Source organism: Ochotona curzoniae, unplaced genomic scaffold, assembly GCF_017591425.1.
Source record: "Ochotona curzoniae isolate NIBS_2020 unplaced genomic scaffold, NIBS_Ocur_1.0 contig_883, whole genome shotgun sequence".
In the NCBI taxonomy this organism is placed as follows: Eukaryota; Metazoa; Chordata; class Mammalia; order Lagomorpha; family Ochotonidae; genus Ochotona; species Ochotona curzoniae.
The window spans coordinates 8,329,326-8,335,023 of record NW_024466599.1 but is presented as its reverse complement, the minus strand read 5'-3'; the positions used below and the strand labels follow the sequence as shown (position 1 = coordinate 8,335,023).

The window sequence follows — 5,698 nt, the reverse complement described above, 5'->3', positions numbered from 1 at the left end:
TGTCAGGAGTGAAATTATGCTAAATTTTGTTAACATAGAGCTGTTATTGATACAAATGTCCTTAATAATTGAAAAGTATGATTGGTTGTTGAATTGTACCCTCTAGAGAGAGTCCCCATTTCAAAACAGAGGTGCTCACTAGCTAAATGCTTGGCATGTTCAACCCGAATGCTGGAACCTAAGCATAGCTTTCACAGCAAGGTGCTGAGGAAGCTGGGCATGTTGACTCAAAATTATTCCAGATCTTACAAACTGATCTGTTTTCCTCATTGTCATCTAAGCCTGGCCAGTGAATCTGAGACAGCTGTTTGTGATGTACTCAGGGGATGGATGGTCCATGTTTTGACGGTTCATTTCTGCTTACTTGGGAAATCCTAAACCAGCCATCTTCTCCCAGATCCCACTGAGGAACCTACACATGACTGCTTAAATCAGCTCACACTGAGGGCAACCAGCCAAAGAGGCGTCCCTGACACTAGTGGGGCCTTGCAAGGTACTGCTTACAACCTTTCTTGACCCAGTCCTGCCCACCAGACAGGATTACAGTCAAGAAGGCCAAAAGCTACTTGGACTCAGCAGATATTTCCAGGCAGTGCATAAAGCCTGTCCCCAGCTCCAACTCCATCAACTTAGACTGGATACTGATGGAGCCACATCTGGTATACCAGACTGGAGGCATTATCTGAGTAAAGAGACAAGATATACAGATCCTAGACCCTCGATGGACAGGACCTTACCTGGGGCACCTGGGACCTTACCTGAGCACCCCCACCGCCATGAAGGTGGCAGGAATCAACTGCTGGATTTGCCGTTCTCAGCTCAAGAAGGTCACGTCTTGAACTGGAAGAAAAATGAACTGTTCAATACACTGCACATCTATTAAAGATAAAACTCTCTCATTCTCTGTCATAATGCTTTTATGAGAATAATGGGACCCTGTCTAGGTGGGAGCTCTGGGATGCAGATATTAAGAATTTAACTATCAGGATCCGGTAGCCTGTGTTTTAGGTTGATTTAGTATCTGTCTATGTGCTTGCTTCAGCAGCACATATACTAAAATTGGAGTGATTTATGATGTGTCTAATAGTACTGGATTAGATCAGCGTGGAACTTAGGAAAGCATGGGAAATAAAACTATGTGTGCCTGGGAGAGAACCTAGAATGAGGTTTATGATTCAATGAAAGCTGGTGAAGCACTCCCTTAGTCTGCAACGCCATTGGGCCCCTTGTAATACTGCTGGCTGTGCTTGAGTCCTGAACCTCCTTAATATGTAGAAATTGTGGTGTTATGGAACAGGGTGCTTCTGGATATGAATGTGGGTCAGCGATTTGACGCAAATGTCAAAACAGCAGGTGATGCCACCTATGGGGGATGGGCAGGTGTGACTACATTTGCTTCATTTGTTCCCAGGTTTCAGGTATGCCTACCAAAACTATCCGTTGTGTAAACATGCTGGCTGGCTGATTGACTTAAGGTCCAAGTTGATTGGCTTGCAGTGCTTACCACCTGCTTTGATTGGAAGAATCCATAACTGCTGCCTGTCAATGGGAGCTTAAAAGCCCCTGACTTTGGCCATGCAGTTCAGGGTTTCCTGGAGTGTATCAGGAGTTGCACCAAAGCTTGGCTAATAACGACTGCTCATTCATCCTACTCTTGTGTCTGGCATGATCTTTCTCACTCTCCACAACAGGAAGAAAGTCAAGATGAATATGTATCAGTCTGGCAGGCACGTGCTGAGTTTTTAGACAGAGAAACTCTGGTTTAACAGCTGAGGATCGGTACCTCTGGGCTAAGGCTGTGACTCTGCTATAGAAAGCACTTCCTAGGAATGCCAACGTTTCATATGATAGTGGAGCCTGGGATCCGCTTCTGATCCGGCTGCTTGCCAATGTGCCTGAAAAGCAGTGGAAAACAGCTTATGCGCATCTCCCCTGCACCCACGTGAGAGACACGGAGGGAGCGTTTGTCTCCTGGTTTCTGACTGTATCACTCCAGGCCATTGCGTTCATTCTGAGAGTGACCTAGCACATGGAGGATACCTGACTATCCCTGGAAAACTGAATTTCAAATAAATAAATATATGTTAAAAATACTAATAAAACCATGATTGTGTTACAATTTACTGTATATGACTAAAATGGCATTTGCTTTTTGTATATAGTCTATATCACCATGCTAGAGACTGTTTGCATTTTATTTACTAAACTTCTTATTCTGTGAAGTATAAGCATTTTTAGTAAAAGGTAAAATGAAAACGTTATCTCGAAAAAGGTTGGGGGGATTCAAGGGGGTGGGAGGGAGACAGAGAGGAGGCAGGGAAGGAGAAAGGGAGGAAATATTATTTTCTTAGAATTGTATCTCAACCTACATTGAAAGGAGATCATAAAGCTCTTTGTAAATCCTGTACATTACTCCCAATATATCCTCTCCCTTTCCGCTTGCGGCTCTGACTGGTTGATCATTTCCTCTGTAGCACAGAAACGTCTTGGATTGTCACAGACCCACCTGTTCATTGGCGGTGACTCCCTGTGCTCTTGGTGGCTTTTCTAAGTCTTTATCGGTGCCTATTCCTCTTCCTTCTCCTCTTCCCTGTGCCTACCTCCTCTCTCTTTCTCTTTCTCTCAGAAACTCTGCTTTTCAGGTAATTGAATCTCATTTTTAAAGTTAGTGGAAGAAAACAGAAAAGAAACATTGGACAAATTATGCCAGGTAAACCTTAAAAAAATTAAGCTTACAGAAAGTGCATAACACATAGAAGAATGACATATTAATATTATATCTCTATTAGGAAAAAAAAAAAACTCAGGGAGAGAAGCCATGAGATCATTTTTTGGACCAGTCATTAAAAGTCTGAAAAAGAGGATGGAGGTTGAAGGTTGTTCTTTAAGCAGTTGTCTGTCTCACACACATTCCTTAGAGCTGGTGATCCTGTGCTCGCTTCGGCAGCACATATACCGAAATTGGAACGATACAGAGATTAGCATGGCCACTGCGCAAGGATGACACGCAAATTCGAGAACTTGTAATTCTGAAGAAAACAGTGCATATTTGCAGACTGTAATTTCTAGTATTTCTAATAGTTGTTCTTGGACTCATTGGTTATTTATTAAATGTCTCTGAAAGGAACTGGTTCCATCAATAGTACAATGTGGATGACCCATGAATGCTGCAATGTCAGAAATGCAGAGGCATCTAATGAGCATTTGCATGAAATTCTGTTATGTTGAGTCATATTGGAAAACACATTTTCAAATTTTCCTTCCACTAGACAAAAACCTAATGATAATGATAACAATAATAAAAAACAAATATCCTGGAAAATAGGACTCTTTGTTATAGTAATATAGAAAAGGAGGAGAAAAAGAACCTAATATGTAATTCAAAGGAAATTTAAAAATTCAATGAAATTATGATTAGGTACATTTTTTCTGGGGGTGAGATCCATTTTCACCTATGCAATTCATATCATTTTATGAAGAAGAACTGATGCTATGCATTTTGTTTTTTTTAAGATTTACTTATGTTTATCAGAAAGTCCGATTTACAGAGAGACACAGAAAAAGATCTTCCATCCACTTGTTCACTTCCCAAGTGATTGAGTGATTTCAACATATGGAGCTGAGTCCATCTGGGACCAGGAGCTTCTCCCAAATGGGTACAGGAGCCCAAGGCTTTGGGCCATCCTCCAGTGATTCCCCAGGACACAAGCAGAGAGACGGCAGGGCAGTGGAGCAGTGGGGGATATGAGCCAATGCCCATATGGGATCCCAGCACATGTACGGCAATTATCTTAGCCACTAGGCTACTGTGCTAGCCCCTCTTTGCATTATTCTATGAAATATGTACTTACCTACACTGCTTCTTTATTGATAAATTACTTGGAAAATAAGGAGAAGTTTAAAAATGCACATCTTCTTTAACACCAAGTTGGATGAAGTATTTTAACCTGTATTATCTAGCACAGTGTAAAGGTTTTTCACAGGGTGTGCAGTCAATGCAACATCTAAAGATATTGCTTGGTATTCTTACACCTCTGCTGGGCTGTTGGCTTCAAGACCCTGGCTCTCTTTCTGAGTCTAGCATTTTCTACAGTAGAAAATGGCCCAACTTCTTGGGTCCTTTCTACCCACAGGACTGAACTGGATTAACTTCTGGGATCCTGACTTTGGCCTGGCCAATCTCTGATGTGTACACAGCAGGTGTAAGCCAATGACTGGAAGATCTCTGTGCACCTACCTCTGTTTCCCCATGTCTCTCTTCATTTAAATGGATAAAACTGTGGACTATAAATCACTTACATGCATATGTGCTGTTAAATAAGTAGAATGAATACCTTGAAAAAGCTTTTGGCAAAATGTTTATACATAGTTGTTTTTAGTATTGAAAATGAAAGCCTCTGGCATTTTGCCATCCTTTGCAATGTTATACATTGATTTAAAAGATGAATTAAAAACGGAAGGAATCAAATGTTCTGTATGTAAGCTTTCAGAAGTTAAATGTACATACGAATGGTATGCTCAAGCTATAGGCTAGGTTAAAAAATATTTTTGGAGTAGTTTTTATTCTACCATATTTTTAAAAGCTAAAACCAGCATTATACCTAGTGTTACTGAGTTGGAACATGGAGGTCCCATAGAATTAAGTGTAAATTGGTACAGCGTTTTTGGACAGCAGCTTGTCAGTACCAATCAAATAATAAATGTATAAAACTGCTGCCCAGCAAATTCTATTTTTCAGCTAATTCTCAGACAGAATCACAGAAAAGAGTTCAAAACAGGTTTATTGCAGCTTTATAACATTAAAATATTGAAGACAGACAAATGTACATTACTAAAGAGATTATGACAAATCTATGTGAAGGAGTGTTTTAGCCATTCAATAAATAAGCTCGGTTTTACATAGTAAACTAAACAAATGACTATTATAAGCTTGTGTCTCAAAATGTAAATAAAAAATCAGCAATAGAAAATGATGCTATTTGGCTATTTATTCAGCCTTCTCTATCAATCATCTATCAATCATCTATCTATCTATCTATCATCTATCTGACATCTACCTACCCTGTACTTATATCCACTTTTAATCTATCACCTATTCATTTGATTGCTTGCTTGCCTATCATTGCTCACTCATGTCAGAAGCTAGAATTATAAACAAAGAATTAGGAAGACAAATAGGTAAGGGCTTTTGGCTCATGATTCTAGATTTCTTTTGTTTTCACATATGCAATTTTATGATCAAAAATAATAAATATGATAAAGGAAAATTTATAGCATAATGGTGAACTTCTATAATTTATTATATAGAAAAAAAGTTTTACATATAAATAAAAGAATGTGCAATTCTACATTATCTGAAAACTAACAATACAAAAATTACAGGGACTTGTGGCACAATGATTTAATCCACTGCTTGAAACATTGGCATCTCACATTGCTGCCAGTTGGAGTCCCAGCTATTCCGATTTTGATTGAGCTCCCTGCACCTGGGAAGGCACCTGGGAAGATGGTGGCACATGGGGACCTGCCACCCACGTGGGAGACGTGTATGACATTACTGGATCCTGCGTTCAGCCTAGCTGATCTTCAGCCATTAAGGTCATTGGAGCAGTCAACACTAAATGCAAGATTGCTCTTCTCTGCTTCTCCCTCTCTTGCCCTCTCTCTATGCTCTCTCTCTCTCTTTCTGAAACTTGTA

At 40.0% G+C, this 5,698-nt stretch overlaps 1 pseudogene; it reads left to right on the top strand.

Annotated features, from left to right (window-relative positions):
• The first annotated feature begins 2,931 nt into the window (after positions 1 to 2,931).
• LOC121165454 lies at positions 2,932 to 3,031 on the top strand (annotated as a pseudogene).
• Positions 3,032 to 5,698: the final 2,667 nt, after the last annotated feature.